Source organism: Pseudopipra pipra, chromosome 4 (assembly GCF_036250125.1).
Source record: "Pseudopipra pipra isolate bDixPip1 chromosome 4, bDixPip1.hap1, whole genome shotgun sequence".
Taxonomy (NCBI): domain Eukaryota; kingdom Metazoa; phylum Chordata; class Aves; order Passeriformes; family Pipridae; genus Pseudopipra; species Pseudopipra pipra.
The window spans coordinates 12,452,383-12,474,405 of NC_087552.1; the positions used below are offsets into that span (position 1 = coordinate 12,452,383).

Below are 22,023 nucleotides of genomic sequence, written 5' to 3' on the forward strand. Positions count from 1 at the left end.
GTTTTGTTATTATACTTCACAGATAAAAACCATTAAACCCTAGCTGATCATTACTGTGCTCTGTTACCAGGGATCTTTCTTGTATGTTCCCCAAACAATCTTTTCTATGTAATCAGTGTGAGTTCACATGAAAGGTAGCTTGTAGGTCAGAGAACTTCCTTGGAATACTTCCCCATGAAATCTTGAGACATAATGTGAGGGAAGGATGCTGGTTGCTCCAAACAAGATGATGTTTTGATAGCTGCTGCTTTTAGTTAGTTGGGTGCTGAAAATAAGCCCTGAGTTCCCAAAAGCTGCAGTTTTGAGGTTTTAGAAATACAAGGGAACAATGCTGAGACCTGGGAACCTTTTGGGTAGAGCGACTTTGCTACTTAGAAAAAAAAAAACCAAACCCAACACATTTATTACACAGGGGGGCAAGACTTACATTTGTGAACAAACGTGTGGCTCCTTACAAATGCAATAGATGATGGAAGAAGAGGAAGGAATACAAAGAGAGCTGCATGGTGACTAAATGGAGTAAAATAATGATGTTGGTCTCTTCTTCCTGCAGTTGTAGGGACTATCACAATATGTTAGTTTTTCTGTTGTTCATGGCAGTCAGGGAAAGCCATAACCAATATGATTTCATGTCGGGAAAGACTTCTCACTGTCCACAGAAAGCTTCTTGCCTTTCAAAATTCGCATGTGCTGCAATAACATGGCATCCAGGTTAGAGGTTTATAACTTTTTCTTTCTTTAGGATGCTCAAAAATCACCTAACATGCCATGCAAAGTTGTAGGTGACATGATACCTCTTTTCTGTTAACGCTGTCTTGTTAGGATTTAACAATCTAAAGAATCAGACAGGGTCTTCTGCAACAATTAGAGAAATTAAAATTCTTTTCCTGTCAAATGTGTTACAGCAGAAAAATGTGCTGTTCGGAATTATCTTCAAGAATCTCAGGATCCTTTGCTTAAGTAGCTTATGGAAGAAAAAAAATTAAACATTCATTAGGTGAAATAATGTTTGTTTGGTTAATATAATCCACTGCTTCTTGAGTTGCACCTTAATTTCACCCATAGTTACAATGCTACTTGAGAGACTTGAGTAGCATTTAACTTGTATGTTATCTTGGGGTCATTTTATACCTGGCTCTCCTATTCCAATGAAAATTTTAATAGGAATAGCAATTAAAAATGTACTTGAATTACAGCTTCCCTTTTGTGAAATTACTGCAATGGGCATCTACATCAGGAAAAAGGATTTGCCATTTGTTGTTCATTATTGGAGAGTTGTTCCTCTTCAAGCTCAAAACTTTCCCAACCATATAGTGCAAATATGTGTTATTTTATTGCCAGTTAAAATACTTTGTATATATTGATATAGCCCATTTATGTGCCTACAGAAATATAGTACAAAAATGTGATTGTTCTTACTGACCATATAGTAAGGTCTGCGTGTCAGAACATAGGTTGGACCAATGTTGAGCACTTTTGAAAAACCAGATGGAATGATGATGAGGTTTTTTCTTATGTCTGTAGCATTTGGGTTTTTTGCCAGGAAGTGTCAAAGTAGGTTCAGGAGTCTCTTTCACGGCATGGTCTATGCTCTAAAAATATAATTTGATTACAAAATAATTCCTTTCCCCTCTCTGATGTGACAAGTCAGCTCAAAGTCTGTTTCCAGGCTACCTTACACTGAATGCCATTTAAGTAATTGAAAAAAAAAATTTTTAAGGGAAGAAAAGTATTTTTAAAGGAAAAAAAGAAAAAAGGGATTTAAAGAGGTGCATCAGTTGTTCAGTTTTGTTTTTGTGGTACTCACCGTAGGACAGAGTAACACTGATATTCACAAACCTATGGTTTGGGTGCAGCTTTTCAGCAGATACACACAGCATGGATCTCTGCATTTGTTATGCCCATCTTCTTCTGGTGTCATGGCTGGAAACACGAAATGTTTTACAGGTACTGCAAGGTGCATGTTCAAGTTCTTAAGAGCCAGTACATATAAAAAACCCAAGAAATCAGTGTTTCTGCATTCAGGGGGACATTGTCACAGCTGATAACCTTCTACAAATATCAGTATGCCAAGTGAATTATTTTATTTATGTCTTGCTTTGTTTGACATAACAGCAATAAGGCCAATTATATAATAATACACTGATTTGCTTTATGACCTGTTTCAGGCAGGGGGAACACTTTGAGTATACTATGCTTCCCCTTAAAAGTCTGTGTATTTAAGCCTGTCTTGAAGTCAGTTAGTTCCAGTTGGGTTTGGTAGTTTCAGAAGGACCTGCTGAGGTCACCCAGTCTCTTCAATCTTCTGTGTCAAAGAAGTTTTGGGAGAGGAGCAGCACCCTTTCTCCTGTCAGGTGCTCAATGTTCATTTGTTGACAGTAGTTCTGGGTCGCACAGCAGTATGTGCAGTTATTTCTCCCTCTTCAGTTTTCATGCTTTAATTTATGTAGGCAACAGAATAAAAGGAACTTGAAGACTATGTTGGTGAGTGGAGATGAATGAATGGGGAAGAAAGATCTGGATTCTGGGCACATAGCAAACTTCCTGAGGGATCAGTTCTTCTCCTCTTTCCTTTCAGTTGTGTCCCACTTGACCCAGGGACAGTACTTGTGCCAGAAAATGGAGTACAACCTGAAGCCTCAGCATTATTTCCTTTGCTGTAAAGCTGTTCAAAGTAAGAGCAACAATTCTTTAGTGTTAACTGTGATTCAGCATCAAATGAGATAAGTAGCTTCTACTTCTTTCTTCCCACCTCCATCCTGGTAGATAAGGAATAGTCCAAGATTTTTCCCACTCAATCTGTGCTCTGCCAGCCCCTTGGGTGCTCTTTTAAGCCCACCCCAAAGTCATGATCTAGTTTAGACTGTTTTCCTTCTCTGGAGAACTGTTTGTTATTTTGTATCTGAACAATACCAATAGTAGTTGGGGTTAATTTATCCCATTACTCATCTCTGTTCTCATTTAATGCTCGGTTGCTTTTCCTGTTTCAGTACTTATCAAATACTTACTTGCACTTGTTTAAAAAAACTTTCAGTTTTCTAGAGAAGATCTGAATTTTTATTATCATATATTAGCAAAGTCTGAGTATAATTTTCTTCAGCATCTCATTTCCTTAACAATGGAAAACAGACTTTGTTTCAAAAAGAGAGGTGCCTACTATAACTTTGAGGGCTATAGCACAATACTGTAAATCAGAATTTACCTGAAATGGATCTAGCCAATGTTTTGTGTCTGTCAGGATTTTTAGATTTTCAAGAAATGTAGAAAAATTCACCTACTTCTCCATATTTTCCATTTCTTTAGATTATGACCTCTTTTGGTACTTTAAAATTAAATTGAACTGTGTGGTTATTCTTTTGGGGAATAGATTGTAAATTTTCAGCCCCCTGATATTTTGATTTAATATTTCAATGTACAAAATATAAACCCATCTAGCTGCTTTTCCAAACACCCAGGCCAGCTGCCTGCATCCTGAATCTAATGTTGTCTATGACTTTCCTAATTATCTTTTGCATTCCCTACTGAGTAAGACATAATGATCATCAGCATGTTTTTATCAATTCTTGTTCCTCCTCATTGTGTCTTTTTTCTTTCTCAGTATGATCTCTTTTGGAATGCATGTTTCTCTGTTTTACAAGATCCTAATCTTGCAATCACTTAACCCAACTAGCTGCATTGTTCAAGACTCTAACTTGATTTTAACCTACCTCCAGAGACTAGTTTGGAAGATAATTAACGGTATCTCAATTTCTTTCCACTACTCATATTCTAAGCAGAATTATTTAGGAATTTACCTCAAGGTGAAGTTACACAAAACTAGAAAGCTTACAGATCAACACAGGTGGATAGCTGTGTGCACTGATCTAACAGAATATTTAAAGTAATTATATTGAATCTAATCTTATTATGGCTTGGTATTACAAAGAACCAGGGGGAGAATGTGTCTCTTGTTAGCTGATGGCATTAGTAGGTTATGGTGACAGAATCTATTTTTTGTTGAACTGCATAAATTAGGTCTTCATCACCAGGAAGCATCCAGAAAGTTCTTAAGTATAATTGTTGACCTTTAAAAAAAAAAAAAATTAAAATCTGCATTCTTGTAGATGAGGAAGAAGAGCAGAGGTTTCTGCTAAAGTGTCTATTTGAGTGCCTGCTGAGGAGAAAAGCTGTTTAAACTACAGGACTTCGTTGATGCAGAAGAAATGGGTGAAGATTGGAAATGGAGAAGTTATCATTAGTGTGAGCAGAGTATCTTGGTTTGACAGCTTTTTTATGCTCACGAAGCCTGAAGAGAAACCTGTCTTAGAGGGTACTAGGCAGAGGCAAAGCATCTGAGTGAAAAATATTGCTTTATAGAAAATTTGTCTTGGGTCCTGTGGCTCTTTTCCTACCTCTTCTTCTTCCAGAAACAAATGCTTAAGCCTTTTTCTCTAGATTAGTTTGTTTGCCAGTTAGTAATGCTTCAGTTTTCCATAGCCTTGTATTGACTGGTGATCAGGGCACTTTTGGCCACTGGAGAGCATTACAGCTAAAATGAAAGGAGTCCATTCTGATCACTAGGACACTGAAAAACTTTGGCTTATTTTCTCTGAAAAATATTTTTCCTCCTTCCTCGGAAATAGCATCAGGTAGGGTACATAATTTGCTACCCACTCTGTGGTTAAACAAACAATTTTCTTGTTCAAACAAACGACGCCTACAAGAAAGGTTTAAAATGTACGGAATATGCATTACTTGAATTCATTTATTTTTAACCTTAACATTTACTCAGAAATGTCCTGATCAGACTGAATTTATTTACGCTTATGTAAGTAACAAAAGAAAATTTGCACATTTACAAATGAGATGTGATCAGTTGGTAACTTCACAATTTGCTTTTGTTATTTTGTTTGCCTGCCTGTGACTTTCACATGAGCAGCATGATTCTAAAATGCTTATTTGCAGATGTCACTTTAAATATTATTTTTCAAGGGTTTTTTTTTCTCGGAAAACAGATGTCTGTAATTATCTTCTTTGACCTTGAGACTTATCAAAGTCAAATAGGTAATCAACCAATCAGATGGGCTATCATTATCAGAAGAAAAGTAATTATAATCTGAATATGTTTGAACATGATTATTACAAGTCTTAAACAGTTACACTTCTGATTGGGGCAGAACTAAAGACATTATCACTTCATAATTCACATGATGTAACTTCACTTATCCTTGTAATTTAGGAATATGAAAAGCTTAATTTATTGAACAGTGTAGTTCTTAAAACTTGAAAAAAAGTGTGTAATACCCTCTTTAAAGCCAGGAGGAGGATTCTCAAAATCTTTATGCTGAAATTAAGGAAAACTGTATTTAAAAACATGAGAAGTAAAACACAATAATAGAGCAAGCTCTGAAAGGGCTGAGGAGTACAGCATGTATTTATGTATGAAAATTCACTTGGAATGAAATGTTTTACTACTCTAACAAATCTAACAAAGCACTGAGACAAGGAGACAAGAGTCTCCTTGGCTCTAAGCGTTTAGATGATCAGCTCTGTGTCTCTTGGGATCAGACACAAAGCTTGTGTACCTCCTTCAGTGCTTTTCTTCTCACACTGAGCGGAGTGGGAGGTAAAGAATCCTTTGCTGAGCAGAGCTTGGAAGGCACAGCACTGGGCCTTGTCCTTGGCTGAGCTCAGGGATGAGGTGGCCATGCCACTCCTCAGGGTCTGCCAAGCTGCAGCCCTGGGAGATGGAATCACACCGTTTCAGGCCCTGTAAATACAATTGTAGGGAAAGATGGAAGCACATTTTATTTTCAGTCATGGCAGTTCTGAAGATCTGCAGGCAGATAGGGAAATTTGTTTTTTAAAATGGGAAATTGTGGGGATGTGAAAAAATGCAGTGAAGCAGAAAAAACTGTTGATAATTGGAGGATGGAGACCAGAAGGGAAGAAGGAGAATTCTTAAATACACAGGGTTGCCCATGGTAGGTGTTTTGATTGCTAGGGTAGGGTGCTTTTACCTGATCTGACAGGTGAAACTTGAGCTTAAAACTCAGAATTTACTTTAAATTAGAAAAATTCATTTTAAAAGAAAATTCCTGAAGAGATTGTACCTCCTGAAATTTGTGTGGGTCTGATGAACAATGCAATCGTGTTCAGTTGCTGAATATTCCTGCCCTGCAAGAAATAACCATGAGTGTTGATTTCCCAAAGTGTGAGCTAGCAGAGCCAGGACCAGCTGACAGAAAATGCTCGTCAGGGGAGAGTCAAGATTCTTTTTAGGGTATTTCAGCACTATGCTCAAATAAGGTATAACAGGGTGGTCTGAGACTTTCTGCTTAGGAATTTGAATGTTTTTCCCCAAGATAGCAAAGACACAAGTTCTATTATACTGTTTCTGTGCAAAATGGGTGTGCAGAGTAGGGGCTGGCTAATTAAGCAGTTTCAAAGAGGGCAGAAGCTTTCCAGATCCCTGGGGAAATCTGTCAGAATAATCTAACTGCACTCTTGGCCATTTCTTGGGTCTTGCACATGCTTGGGAAAAATTATCAGCATTAGATTCTCTGTGGAGCATTTGAAAATCAAATAATTTTAAAAGATGAGGAAATAGATTCTTTCACAGCAGGATATGGCCTGTGGCAGTATGAATGGGTTTGGAATTTTTTACTTGGGACGTGCTTCAGAGCTTCAGAGATCTGTAAGGAGTCTTTTCACACCTAGAAGATGTCTTGGTGCTTACAACACCTCTGAAGAGGAATCAATACCCTCACACATAATTTAGAATAACCTGAAGGCTACCAATCTTAATTAAAGCAAAAAAAAAATTAAAGTGGTTCTGTAAAGAGAGAAAATACTTTAGCCATAACCAGTGAGACAAGAATTTGCTTGGAGGAAGAAGGAGTAGGGAGGCTGGAAATTCTGCAGAAGTATCTAGCTTCCCCCAAAACTCACTGGTCTGCAGACTTTTAAAGGGCTCCATCCCCATTACAGAAGGTTTATCTGTACGCTTACCCGTATTTCAAAAGCACTGCATAGGATGGATGAAAAAAGGAAACCATTCCACAGGTCAACTGAATGACTGAACATTTTTCAGCACTGAAAAGGGAGTTTGTGGTTTTTTCAGCTCAACCATGTTTCAGAGTCCTTCTGATGCTGGACTGCACTATTAGAACTTACTGTCTGACATAGACACGATGATGTTGCTGGCTTGGTACAGGAGAGATCTAAGCTCTCCATGGAGAAATGACTTGCACTATCTGAAATTTACAGCAGTGATTAAACCTGCAGGATTTTCCACCAGTAGCTGTGGAAAAGAAAGTTTACAGAGAGGAGATGAAGTGCATCACTGTGATGGGGACTTTAGATTCGGGGGCTCTCAGGACATGCTGTCGTGCGAATGGAAAAATTAATATTGTGATGCTGCTGCTGCGTTTGAGTCCAGGCATGAACAAAATCAGGCTGCTGGTGTCTGTTGACAGTGTTGCAAGTGGTTTGCTGTCCTTCCATGCTGGAGAGCAGGGAAGTGGCTGTTCAGTGAAAAATGTGGCTGCCGACACGGTTGTCATTTTTCCTCCTTGCTTGTCAGAAGTGGAAATATCCTAGTCCCCCGGAAGGATTAGCCTGTATTGCAGTTAAAAGCTTCCATGATACTAGAATAATGTATGACTCACAGTTTTAGTTTCTAGTAATGAACTAGAACAAAATGTTCATATTCTACTCCTGCTGCTCCATATCAGGGTTGAACTAGAAACACCCTTTCCTGATTTGCTAAAAGAAATTTGGGAGAGAAGGGAAAAAAAGCTCTAGAGTGACATGGACAAGATGGAAATCAATTTAGGTTTTTGTCATGAAAATGCTCTGATAAAAACTAGGTCAATCATTCCTTAAGTGAGTTGTTGAATTGCTTAATTTTTGCTGGACTGTATTACTCTCAGAGCTGACATTTGAGACCCAGATGGGGGGTGTGTCTGATATCCCAGCCAGTCACACATGAAATTACTGGGCATGCAAAACCAGGTTTTCCTTGGGTTTTATGGAATTATTTTCTTTTATCAGTAAGAAAATGGAAACACTGGAAGCTGTTACCTGTGGTAGCGTGGTCTTTGTGGAGAAGAGCTGTGGAAAACCTAGCTCAGGAGATGAGAGATTTCCCTGCTGTTGCTGACTAATGTAGGGTCTAAGGCATTGAACTAGAGATATGAAAGACTATATTTCAGAAGCAGAAAGTGAGAAAACCAATGAAGTGTAGGTTATTTGAGAGGCAAGAGAGACAGCTCATTAAAGCATGGGATTGATTAAAAGGCAGGCTGGGATTTCTGAATGACTGCTCTTTGTTTCTTGTACATTCAGGGGATCACAGTCTTATGTATATTTGGAGCAGTGAAATCTTATCTTGCCAAAGAAATATTCAAAGAATATCATGTTGTTCTTGTAGTGGCCTTTTGAAGGGGTCAACATACTGTGGTTTGGCCCATGGTAGAGGGGCAACAGTGTGTTTTGGATGTATGATATTACAGGCAGACGTTGAAATTCCTTGTATGGTCTGTTCTCTAAACTACTTACATTACAGGTGTCATGGTTTAAACCCAGATGGAAATTAAGCCCCACACAGTTGCTCACTCAACCTCCCCCCTCACCCTGGTGGAATGGGGAGGAGAATCGAAGTCAAACTTGTATGTTGAGATAAGAACAGCTTAATACTTGAAAATAAAGTAAAATACAATAATAATAGTAAACAATAGTAACCTGTCCCAGCTATACTCCCTCCCACTGGTAGGGTGTGAGACAAGGAGGGAAAAAAAAAAAAAGTCCTTGACTTAGGACAGACACAACTTAGCAAAAAACAAAACATCAGTGTGTTTTCAGCACTGTTCTCATTCCAAGTCCAAAACACAGCACTGTAACAGCTATTGAGAAAAATTAAGTCTACCTTAGCAAAAACAGGGACAACAGGTTATGCAGATAAAAAAAAAAAATTATTTACGTTGGATGCTTTTCGCTTTTCAAAAGTGAAAGAGCGGATTTAACAAATTTTATCTGCTTTCTATCCAAAGTTATTGACCTTTCTGTCATTTGCTGAAATTAATCACAATTTACTAAGTCTGGATGGATATTTTTCTGGGAGAGGAAAAAAAAAAAAGAGAGCTGCTTTTCCACCTTTCCTGCTAATTCTAGCATTGATTTGCCACTGTTCATGTCTACTTCTACTATTGCAGAATTCTTTACTCTGTCTTAAACAACCTCAGTATCTTTCCTGAGGAATCTGAACTCAATTAAGCAGCTTATCTACTCCTTCTTCGAAAATTCATCTGTTCTGCATCACAGCTAATCCCGAAACTTGGCATGATATTATGCACAATTTATTTTCCATTATCATGCTATATTCTTCAGAAAGTGTGACAGGAAAGGTTAATGTTCACATAAAAGTGGACACTTCCTCAAAGCACAAAAGATTTAGACCTACTGAGCCTCTACCTTTGGCTTAAGGAAGTCCTTGAGCTGCAAACAGTTTATTAACAAGTATATAGTGATACTCTTCCTATGAGTAGTCTACTGGTTGCTGTTGGAGATACATCATACTGGGCTGGATGGACTGTTAGGTAGCTTCTCTGTAGCTGTTCTAATGTATTTCCTCAAAAAAACTGTATCCAAATTTGAATAGAAGCTAATTAAATTCGTTGGATCCAAGTGTTTGTAGCAACATAAGCACAGAGAGCATTTCTACAAGAGCGTTTCAGTTGAATCAGGATCGATGCAGGTGTATCTTGGATGAAAACCCACAGTCTCACTTAAAATGTGAGCCCTGCCTTTTAAATGTGCTTGTGTCATTACATCCGTGTGCTTCTAAACATCTTCATCTTACACTAATTGGAGCTTCTCCTGTGAACAAGTTTGGGACAACAGGATTTAAACCTCTGGTTCGTATTCTGATATCAATAACCCTGTCTTTTGAGTGATATTTACTGACGGCTCTTCAACTTAATGCAGATTAAGAACCTGTTTCAAGGAGGCTCTTGTTGCCCTAATAGCTTGTGTAGCTGACAAGTAAAACAACCCCATTGCTTTGGAATAATCTTCAGCTTTGAAAATGATGAATATTTAGTAAATAGTTAGCATCAATAAATACAACATTCCATTGTTCAAAATAAAAGTACTTTTTCATAATAAAATATTAAGATGTAAGACTAATTTATTGTTTAAATATTTTTTTAAATCACTACATTGAACATAGTGTTTCTATAGGCACTCATATATTGGGAACAATTTTATGTATGTGTCTACAGTCTGTCCACACACAACTATTTTAGAATAACACTATTATGACTGCAAAGTCAAGTATTCAAAATTAGGGAGTATCATAATTAACACCTTATATTTAATTCACTTAATTTTCTCCTTTTTGTATTTTGCATTGTGGCATACAATTCGAATATCATTGTATTCTGTTAGTTTGGGTCTGGTTTCTTTGCTGTCCCTCTGTCTCAGTGTCTGGCATGGATAGTGTTAAATGGAAATAAGTCTGTGCATCAAAAGAGAAGTCTGTAACCTGGAAGGTACAGGTAACAGTGACAGTGGTGTAAGGGTTACAGGGACAGTCACACAGACTTTGTCCTCTTCATAATGCCATCTCCTTTCTTTAGACATTCTGTAAAATTTTGGTTCCTCCCTTCCCGTGCATCATTTCTTGATCCTGGTACAGTTTTTAGATTGACTCTATCCCTAAACAAGGTCCTTTTTCAAAACTACAGTGGTTCTTTCCTTACTCCTGATCTCTCTTCAGAAAACTGTATTACTTAACTGAGAACTGACTCTCACAAATTTTCCCACTGAAAGGTTTTGAAAAAGGTTGAGACATTTCCCCAGGTGCAGAACAGAGATGGCAGTGACACTGCATCCACTTGAAATCTTAGAGAGCTGCAGAAAACAAAGGTTGAAAATACTGTATAGTACTAACTGTTGAGCAGCCCCACCAGTAATATATTTGATCATCTCTCTCTCCTCAATTTCTGTTTATCGTTGTGATTTTATTTATTTTTTTAATAGCAAAAGCTACATATAATACATCTTGCAGAGGAGGCTTTTGGTAAGCACAGGTGAGGGTTAAGTGTCTGACTTTGACTTCCTGTGTGGTATGAGCATTTGGCTGGTGATCACATCTCTGCCAAACTTTTCCCTCCATCATTAAATATACCAGTGTAAAGCAAAGTAATACAACTCCTGTGTAGAACTATAGTTATTAATATATTTTGAACATGCTTTTAAATATATTTTGTTATACTTGTCTTCATAGAATCATAGCATCATTTTGGTAGGAAAAGACCTCTAAGATATCAAGTCCAGCTGTTAACCCAGCACTGCCCAGTCCACCACCAAACCATGTCTCTAAGGGCCACATCTAGAGTTTTAATAAATGAGAAGTAATCAGTTTAAAAGCAGTGCAGTAAAAAAAAGAGAAAAAAAAAAGAGTAGTAGAATGTAGCAGCAGTTTTGATATGATGTCTTTTTTTAATATATTTTGAAGTTGATTGCAATGAGTTTTAACTTAAGCTAGAAGGGAATTAGGTATTTTGCGCTTCTACAAATAATACCAAATGTAAGAGGTCTCTAAAGAGCTGGAGAACTTGCAAAATATTAGTGGTTTAATCATCTCAGAAGCTGGAATGCTAAAAGGAAATTATTTTTCAAATTACTTTTCCGGGGTTGTGTTCTTAAACATTTAAATGCAGATGCACACACAAAGAACAAGTTATGTGTTAATAATCCCAGTCACTTTAGTGACTTTAATAACTGATACATTTATTCGAATGTTCAGGGAAAATGTATGCCAAAAATGAAAATGCTAGTTTATGGTGCAAACAACAGGAGTGAGGATTAAGTTTCTGCTGAGGATCAAGGAGGGCTTCCCAACATTTTTTCATAGGATTGTACTCATGTGTAGCACAGCCATATTTCCATCTCTGGCACTGTCCCTCTTGCTTTTCCCATGCAGAGTTTCTGTCCTGGACACTGCCATTACACTGTGCTGGTACCACAGAGAAATTTGGCTCTCAGAGTTTGTGTTGGTTGCTGAAAGGAGTGGCTGCCAAGCTGACAGGAGAGCAGGACCCTGGTGTGGCAAGAGGAAGCACAGCTTATTTTGGATATCATTGCAGAAAATCTGCAAAAAGTAAGTGTTTGTAATAAGATGATTAGAAAGAACTGTCCAAATCAGTCATATAAAAATTATTTTAATTTGAGATCAGTGTTTTTAGTGGATCTGAACTGCAGTTATCTTTCTGGGCAATACAGTATGCCATATTCACCTGAATTGTTTTTCTTTAAATATAAACTTATTAACAACAAAGAATGTTTCAAAGTTCTAGTGAATCTAGTCCCATTGTTGCATTTTGGAAGGGAAGTAATAATGAGATATTTCAGCTTTTCTTTAGTTGGACAGGTCTTCTAAATATTCACTATTATTGTTGGCTGTACGTGTTCATTAATTATTTTGGGGAGGTAGATTTTTTTCAGTAGATGTTTCAGCATGCCTAAGTGAGCAGAAAGGATCACTGTTTCTGAATTAGAAATTCACACAATAAAAGAAACCTGTAGTAGTATGAAATGTAATGGTTAGGGTTTGTGGTTTTTTAATCTAGAGTTATTTCTCAACTTCAATGTTCTATCAAAATACATGAACTCCGGTTTGTTTCTCTTTGGGAAGAGATGTACTTCAGTATTAGTGGAGATCACAGTGTACTTAGCCTATAAACTCTTTGAGAGGACAGGAAAACAAATTACAATATTTAAAACAGTATGAAAAAGAAACTGATGTTCTGGAGGTACTTTACATTGGCATATCACCTCCTTTCCCAACATCCACGAGGTTGCAATAATGCATTACAGACTCACAAATTGTGTATTACTACCTCAGTTCAAGTGATAAGAGAGCTGAGATACAGAAATATTTGTGGTAATTCAATAAGCTACTTAAAAAAATGGAAATATTATCCCCCTTTTTTTTGAATCCTAACTGTGTTTGAAGCAGAAAAAAATTTTTTCTCTCATAAAATAATAGCAAAAAAAAATGGAAGGGATCTCTTGCAGCTGTAACCTTCATCCCCACCAAGAGTTCTGCTCTGATTATATCAGTCTCGGAATATGTTTGTTTAACTTGTTCTCTTGTGACAAATATACCACAGCCTCTCCCAGCAATATGTTTCAATGTCTCCCTGTGATTATCTCTAAAAAGGTTTGCTGTAACTTAAATCTATTACTTCTTGTTCACAATGGGCATAGAGAACAAATTACTCCTTTCCTTTGAAAACTGTGACCATACTCCTCCTCAGTCTTCCTGTCTGGAGATAAAACAAGTGCAGTTCTTTTGATCTTTCATTGTAGGTCATGTTTTCTAACCCTATGATCACATGGCTGATGCCTTAATAATACTGAATAAAGCAGAAGGATTACTTCACCTGTCTCTCAGAGCAGTTTTGTGTTGCACACCAAATATGATGTTTGCTTTCCTCCCCCCAGAGTGACACTGCTGATTCATTTTGCTTGTCCTGTGTTGGAGGCCTGTTCTTCTGCATCAAGCCTACCCTACCCACCCAGCCTGGCCACTGCATGCCCACCTTGCTGTCGTCACAGCTGTGAGTAGGGGCTCTCCTCATCTTATTTTTGCTTTGTGCTTCTTCATCAGTGGGGAGGACTCACAAGACACCTGGTTTGCTGTTTTAGAATCCACCTGTCTAGTCCCTTCTAGACTGGGTATACAGAGGTAACAGGAACTTGAACCAGAGAGGCCATCCAAGCCATTATTACTGCAGACACTGCCACAAAGTAACTACTTCTATAAATTCTTCAAATATAAGTTTTTTCTTGCCTACACCGTGATGACTGGAAGATCATTCCAGGATGCTGGTCAGCAGCTGAGGGTGGTGAAATATTTGATCCAGTTTGACTGTATTCACTTGTCCTCACAGCAGAACGTTCTCTGTGGTGTTGATCCCCGTGCAGAGCACAGCCCTGTCCCTTCTTTCTTTCTCACGAAAGCCAAGGAGTTTCGATCACCTTCCGTGTGACAAGTGCTGTCAGTGACAGGGTCACCTTTGGCAGCATTCCATGTTTGATTCCTGTTTTCCCGGGCATGGGCAGCTGCAAAAAAACCCAAAAACCAACAAAACCAACAAAAAAAGAAAAACCACAAACAAACAAACAGAAAACCACCCCCGCCCCCCCCCCAAAAAAAAAAACAAAACCAGAGAAAAGGACAACCTGCAGCATCTGGCAGGTAATAAACAGATGTTGCATCTTACTTTATTTTCTACTTATCTTCATCATTTGCATCTCTCCTCTTAAAAAGAAATATGTTTTGATGAAATTTTACTCAAACGAGAGCTAATCTTCCTGCTCATGTGCGGTGCTCATATGTCCCGCCTTGCCGCGCCGGTTTCAGTGGGTTCGCTGGACCTGTGCCGTTCCCTGCCCCTTCATCCCGCTCCTTCCCTCCGGCGGCTCCGCAGCCGCTTCCCTGTCCCGGCCGGGCGCGGTGCCGCCGCCGGCCCCTGGGTGGCGCTTCTGCAGCTCCACGGCGGCTCCCGCAGGCTTTGGGAAGCGGCTTTGGGAAGCGGCGGGAGAGCCTTTGGGAGGCGGCGGGGCGGCCGGTCCGGCCCTCCCCCTGCAGCCCTGCGGGGATGGCCCCGCCCGGCGCTCGCTCTCCGGTGCCAGAGGAGCTCTGGAGGAGCGCGCCCCGCTCCGGCGAGATCCAGCCCGCAGATTCCCTGCGGCTCCCGGCGGGTGTTCCCCGTGTTCCGTTTCCCTGGATGCCGGGGTTAGGCGCTGTGCCGGCTGGTTAAAGGGCATTCCGGGCCGGGCAGGGGCGGGGGTGGTGGTTCCGTGGGCGGCGGGGCGGGCGCGGCTCGGGGCGGGATGCCCGCGGCGGGAACGCGGCGGGAGCGGCGCTCGGCCGGCCTGGGGGAGCCTTTCCAGGGGGAGCTTTTCTTTCCAGCGGGAGCACCGCGGCTTGGACCGCAGGGCTCGTCCTGCCCCGCCGTGCGCTCCCTGCGGCCGCTCCCAGCTCCGCCGGGTCGGAGCGGAGCGAGTCGCGGAGCGGCGTTGGAGCGGGTCCGGGACGGGCCTGATGCTGAGGGGAGGGTGGGAAGGCTGGGGCGCCAGTGCTCCTGCCCCGTGCGTGGAATGGTGTGCTAGCACTGAGATAATCGAAAGAACTAGACTTAGGAAGGAGATCGGAAGTCAGAAGTCACCGATGAGCCAGACTTCCAGTGTCCCTGGTGTTGCTTCAGTTCTCCTGACAGTCTTGTTAGTCAGATCATCAGTTTTGGGAAGGGGGCTGCCGCAGGGGTTGTGGTTACAACTACGTTAGGCAGTAGTGGTATACGGTGGCAGGGGATCTGTGCAGTGAGTCTCGCTGGTGCCTATGCTATATGCTTTTCATGATGCTTTACTTTGTGGTAGATCTGCTCTGGAGTGGTGCAGTAATGGCTGGAACACATCTTCCAGTTTAGCTTCGTTTGAGACTAATCCGGCTTCAGGCTGCTCCACGGTCTGAACCAGCCGGGATGAAACAATCAGGAGAAATCTCTTCAAAGGCACGCTCCTCATACAAACTGAAACGGCAATGCCAATGGGTTCCGTGCACACCTTTTGTCATCCAGTCCTACAGCACTTGCTCGCTTTGAGTACCATTTATGTAATTCATCTCTTCCACGAAGTTTAGCGGGACTGCTGGCCCAATCCTTGCTAATCACCTGTGATCAACTGTGATAGAACAAGAGCTTTCGAAGAACAGCGTGTGTGTGTCTTTGTGGATTGCAGAATGCAGATAGCTGCAGATCTTTCCAAACCTGAGATCAAGACCAGTTAGTGGTTATTTTAAGTGAAAAGAGTAAGATTTTCAGAGGACTCTGTGTAAAATATTCCCCTCCCCCTTTTTTTTCTTTGTCCTTCAGCAACAGCTCAAAAAAAAAAAAGCAAGTAAGAAAGGTGTAAGCCTGCCTTTGAAAGTTCACAGAATCTCAGATCTATCACTCTTCCTCGTGCTGAGCAACATTATGACAGTACCTACAGAATCCACTTCAATTAAATAGTGTCTGTATAATTTCCATTCAAAATTTGGAAATTTCAGTGCTAGTACCCAGGCTGAACACATCTGATCCCTGCTGCAAGTGCAAACACAATGACTGTTCACATTTTTAATGTGTTTTCTTCTCATCATAATGTAGACATGTTCAAATACAAGTAACTGAAAACCTTAAAAAATTTCTGAAAGGCATTTGCATTCTGTGCTTGGGTGAAGAGATAAGTTCTTCTACAACATTTGCTTTCACGAATTGGATGCTGGATTTTTGTATTTAAAAGTAGAACTGGCCAGTGGAATTACCACTGAATCACAGAAAGCAGAGATGGAAAAGCCCAGTTATATCATCTGGCCTTTCTCCTTCCTGTTGAAGGATTACTGTGTACCAAATACTTTAGTGCTTTTTCCAGTGTAGCTTTAAAAGTCTCCAGAGATATGCCATGTGTCTCTTCCTTCAGGCAAATATTCCATAACTTTCTGTACTTTACCATTAGAAATCTTTTCCTGAAATTTGACCTAAATTTCTCCTTTCTTAAGTACATTCCATTTGCTGAAGATTTATTACCTTGGACCATTCTAAGTAATTCCAGTCACTCTTTGGTATTGACATCTCTAACATGCTTGTTATTTCCTAATGCTTTGTCCCTTAATCAGAGCAGCTATCCCTGCCTAGCCTGTGTCTTTGCAGTCTTATACCACTTCTACTTCAGGCTGTAGGCTGTAATAGGGATTTTTGCAACATTTGTTGCACTTCCACCTTAAGTTCATTTTCTTGAGAGCGACTTTTATGAGAGTGACTTTTTCGAGAGTGACTTTTTCATGGTTAACATGCGTGACACTGCAGTTTTTCTCTGGAGGAAAATTGTAAAAATGCTGTCATTAAGGTTATTATTTTTCAAAGATGTACAGATAGAAATTAAAGATCGTCTCTTAATTACCAAGCAGTGGCACGGGTTGCCCAGAAAGGTTGTGGAATCTCTATCCTTGGAAATGGTCAAAACTCAACGCACCTGTGAGACACTTGCTTGGAGCAGAGGGTTTGGAGTCGATAATCTCCAGACATATCTCCTAACCTCAACTATTCTGGGATTCAGTTGGAAAAGAACAAACCTAGCTCTAACAGCAGCAATTGCTTGACAATGTCCTCTGAGTCTGCGCACTCAATTCTTAGTGCTTTATAACGTTAGATGGATTGAGCTTAAACTTTTCTATTGGTCTATTATGTTTGTTCATAGTTAGAAGCCTAAGAAATTTCCTTTTCCAAATCTTATAGCTAAGTCACTGGGAGCCACAAATTACCTAAAATGAGAGAGTCAGCTGAGCTTGCTCTTGCTCAGTGTTTAGAATGAACAGTCAAGGTTAGGATTTTGAGGTGTATATCTGTCCTTGAAGGTGGACAAATGGAAATTTGCATTAATCTTAATGCATACTAATAAGGAATTAAGTTTCAGAAAGTTATCAGAAATTGAAAAGGCAGAACAAAGAAGTGCCCACTCCAGCTGCATGTATGTGTGCCTATACGGCCTCTTCTGCTACTTCACCACTATTTTTGTCCCTGAGTCTCACACACCTCAGGACACCAGTTAACCATGAGCTCTGATGACTGGCATCGAGGCTTTCACATTTTAAAAGATAAGAATCCTGCAGTACAGGTGAAGCCCACAGGAGCCAGCACATACCACTCAAAGAGAGCCTTAATCTCCGTTTGCTGTCACCGTGGGATGCACAGCTCCACCGCAGGGTGTGCAGTGTGGGCTGTCAGTCAGGGAGAGAGCAGAGGGCCAGCCAGGCGGCCCCATGGCCTCACAGGAGTGGGTCATTGGAGCAGCAGCAGGGGCCAGGGAAGGAGGCTTTCTTCCCTTTAAACAGATGGATTTAGGTGAAACAGAGAAGGAGGAGGGAGGCTGAAACGCGCAGTCCTTTTAGTATCTCCGGAAGCAAAGTGGAGTGTTGCTCTCTTCTTAACTCATACCGGCAGAGTGCAGGAACCTCCTTGTGGGTGTTCACACAGCAAAGCCTGGGGGTTACCAGATCCTGGGAGCTCCCAAAGCATGGGGGTTATGTCTGGGCAGGAAGGTGCTGCTTGCCCTGTTCTCAGCAGCCCCTAGCAGCTGGTTGTAATTACACACTGCAGCTTCAGAGGAAGTCTCTGGCTGTGGAGAGTGTGCAGCGCTTGCCTGCAGATCCGCTGCTTTTAAGGGTACAATGGAGATGGGGAGGGTATAGAACAGTGGCACAGGGTGAAGGGGAGGGTGAAAGCTTAATTATCCCCCACTTGAACTAGCTGCCTTGTTAAATCATTACATATTTCTGAAAGTCCCTTGATAGATGTAGATCATAAATGAAGTCAGATGAGGGAAAGACCATATTCAGATGCCAGGAACTCCTGCCACAAAGGACTAACACTTTAGAAGCAAAAAAAGCCTCTAAAACTATCTGGAAAACTATTTATTATTTATTTTACTACTATCTACCAAAAAACATTAGGCTGATTTATGTCTTTTGGAAAGAAAAATTGCATTGAGATGACATATTGCAATGACTATTTTTGGTCTTGCCATTTAAAATTATAGAGTTATAATTAGAGCAGTGCAAAATGCAGCTATTTTGATTCTCACTGGGATTCACACAAACATTTGCTTTGGTTTCAATCATTGGATTCAACCCTCCACTCAGTGCTGATTCTGCTTCGAGTGCAGAGGATTCCTTATTTTTTGATTTTTAAACAACCAAACCAATTTGTAGTTGAGAGTTTTTGCTGACTCTTGACCTTAAGATATGTACTGTTTTAACATCACCTAGTAATTGCCTCAAGATTGCCAAAAGAATTGCAAAAATATCTGTGAAGGTGGCTTATAGTGCCAGTTTTGCAATGAAACCCAAAATGAGGCAAATTTTGTCTGGAACTGGACATTGTAACAAAAGCTCTGGTTATAATTCTCAGGAAAAAAATATTTGTAGTGGAAGTGACCAGTGAATCCTCAATATCAACAGAACATATTGCTATGAAATGTGTATACCTAGAGGGGGAAAAATTGATCCCACTCTTGATAGAAAAGCAGCAGCTTACTCAGAGCTATTCTCAGATGTCAGAGTCAGTCATCAAATCCCTGATCTGTGGTTGCATCTTTCTAAGTTTTGATCCCTTCGGGCAACTATTTTTAACAGATGAAGCAGCCAAGGTGCATAGAGAAAAGGTGTGCTGTGCCAGATTAGATTTGGGGGTGCAGCAGAATTGTGACTTGCGTTGTTTGTGGTTTTTTTTATTCCTTTCATTCTGTTTCTCAGATGTAGACTCTTCTGGGTCTACATCTGGGTGAGTTATCTTAACATCACAAAGTGTCTGATTAATTAGGGGTTGCCTAATGACATCAGCAGTTCTTTCAAACAGTGTCTGTGCTGTGTGTGGATCCTACATGTAGCTAGGCAGGTACAGCTGTCTTGAGTGTGGGAGACAGCTCAAGGTTACTATGGCTCTTTTGCCACCAGAGGATATTAAAACTGGGGTGCTTTGGACAGGCTTCTCAGATGCACTTGCCTGTTTGAAAGCCATACAGGTTGATATTGTTGATACAGGTGTAGAGTCATGAGTTGAGCATTTAGAGACCTGTGATGGGGAGGTAGATTTAACCAAACTAGTGCCTAACTATTATGCTATTGCTTCTTTCTTTCTCTCACTCTTACAGTAGATATTTAAGAAAGAGTATTATGTACTGCTGATGGACTAAACTCTAGTTTATTTGGTTTAAATATACGTATTTCTACATACATTAAAAAAATAAGTAAGAATAACTTCACAGCTTTCAATAGAATTACTCCAGAGAATTCTAACTCCAAAGCCAATTGTGTCTCCAGATGTTTCTTAAGGTTGTCCTTGATTCTGCCTCCTACTTACCCAGACCAAGAACTTGTTGCTATTCCCATCTCATCATGCATTAGGTTCCTGTGGAAAACAGTCTGGAGAGAGAGAAGGCTGATATCAATATGAGGACAAGACTTGGTCAAGACTTAGGAAAACTCTTGTAGTTTATATATTGTCAGGTTACCTGTACAAATGGGAGGGAAATACAGATCTGTAGCTCATAAATCTGTGTTTACGTAGGTGAGTAAATAGCCTTGTTGTTGGAGACAAAGAACTGTATGTCAGAGCAACACAGCTTATTCTATGGCAGATGCATAACTGTGACTTAGGTACTTATCTCAGGAATTTAGTGTTATAGGCAATTTGACCCAGAGACATCATCTGTGGTGGAGTTTTTGCCATGAAAAAATGATTATATTTAATAACATTTCCCAGACGGTCAAAAATGCAAAGGTACATTTATTAGTTGATACATTGCTCAGAAAGATACCTGGTACTACAAAAGCTCTTTGGCACCCAAGAGCTTAAAAAGCAGATGGATTTTTTTCCCAACTTAAAAATAGAATGGCCATGGGCTGAAGCTTCTAGTAGAATACATTCTTAAGACCAGCTTTTAAACCTGTAGAAACGGGGAGTTACTGTAAATGGAAGCAGTGGCAGTTTTTTAAATACAGGAATAGTATGGATACTGACAGAGGTTTATAGTGTCTGGAGATGAATTATTGTTTCTTTGCATTAGGCATTAATGTAATAATTTGAAGATACAGGAGAAATTCTACTCTTAATGGTGGGAGTAAGTAATACTGAGGAAATGGTCTGAATTTATTTTGTGTAATACTTCTTTTAATACCAGTGTCTGTTAAAGACATCTGCTGAAAGTCTGTAACACTGATTTAATAGGGAGTAAAATTAACAAAGTTCTTTAGCAATTCTGTCTTCAGTTTAATATTATGGGCTGTTAAAAGAGGGTTTATATGTGCTACATTATTAACTGAAATTCTGCTCAAGTTGAAATCAGGCCCAGAAAACTTGCTTTTCTTCAGCTCCCGCTAGGTTTTTGAAACAACTATTTAAAATTATACAAGAAAACGAATATATTTTTACTTTCTTTAGGATTTTTAAAGGCAATCATGGCAGGCAGAGAAATATTTCTAAACACCTATTCTCTCACTTACAGTATGCGACCTCTCTAGCAATGTTAAAGTGCAACAAAAAATTACCAGCTTCCTACACTAAGTCGTTACTACAGAAAGAAAATCCACCTCCAAAGTGACTGAATTACAATTTGTAATAAAACAGCCAATACTTTACACTGGCTTTGTCAGGGCTGAAAGATATGTCTTCAGTTATGAGAGAGACTGGGGGCAGATGGAGGTGGGAATGGAATCCCAGAGATCATGGTCTGGAAGAAAGCTTCCTTACAGAAATTAAATACTGAGTTTAAAGTAATCCCATTGCTGCTTAACTATGGTTGACATTGTGGAGGTTTTTTACAAAATGGAAATTATAAAGATTAAAATAAAGCAATAAAACACGTTGTATTTTTATCACTTAAATGTGGAGAGGCCTCACGTTTTCCATGCCTGTAGCCTTGATGATTCTTTAGGCAGTTCTGCCAGTGATAAAAGGAATAACTCACCGCTGTCAGGGAACTTGGCTGTTTCATCACTGACATGAGAGGCCAGCATAACTCCATGGTGATTGCTGTCTAAATGACTTATGTAGTTTCTTGATATACTTTTTGATTGAAGAGTGATAACTCAGGCAATGAGTTACTTGGCATCAGCCTCAGAGACAATCTGTTTTCTTTTTATAAATCCTGCAGCACCTTTCAGCCACCCATTCTTAAATAAGACTATGGTGGATTAGGTTCTAACGTGCTGGCTGAATTTAGCCAAAGGATGGTTAAATTCGATTTTTCTGCCATTATTTTTCTCTGTTTTCGTTTGTTTGTTTGTTTATTTGTGGGGTTTGGGGTTTGTTTGGTTGGTTGTTGTTGTTTTTGTAGAATTGTACTTCCCAAAGTGAAGCACTGACAAAACAAGAGGTGAGCTAAAAGACTGTCTTCATTTTACATCATAGGAGTGTGACAGGGCATTTTCTTTCT

The 22,023-nt window shown here is 39.9% G+C and overlaps 1 long non-coding RNA gene across 4 annotated transcripts in view; it reads left to right on the forward strand.

The window, feature by feature from the left end:
* LOC135412757 (uncharacterized) overlaps nucleotides 1-22,023 on the forward strand; it is a 57,273-nt gene that overhangs the window by 23,360 nt on the left and 11,890 nt on the right. For 2 of the 4 annotated variants that reach the window (XR_010429938.1, XR_010429935.1), the window contains exons 2-3: nucleotides 11,969-12,145; nucleotides 13,492-13,607. This is a non-coding gene — a long non-coding RNA (uncharacterized LOC135412757). Of the gene's footprint in view, nucleotides 1-11,968; nucleotides 12,146-13,491; nucleotides 13,608-14,587; nucleotides 14,789-14,875; nucleotides 15,082-22,023 lie in introns of those variants that run through there. The other 2 variants (XR_010429934.1, XR_010429936.1) reach the window with 2 other exon arrangements.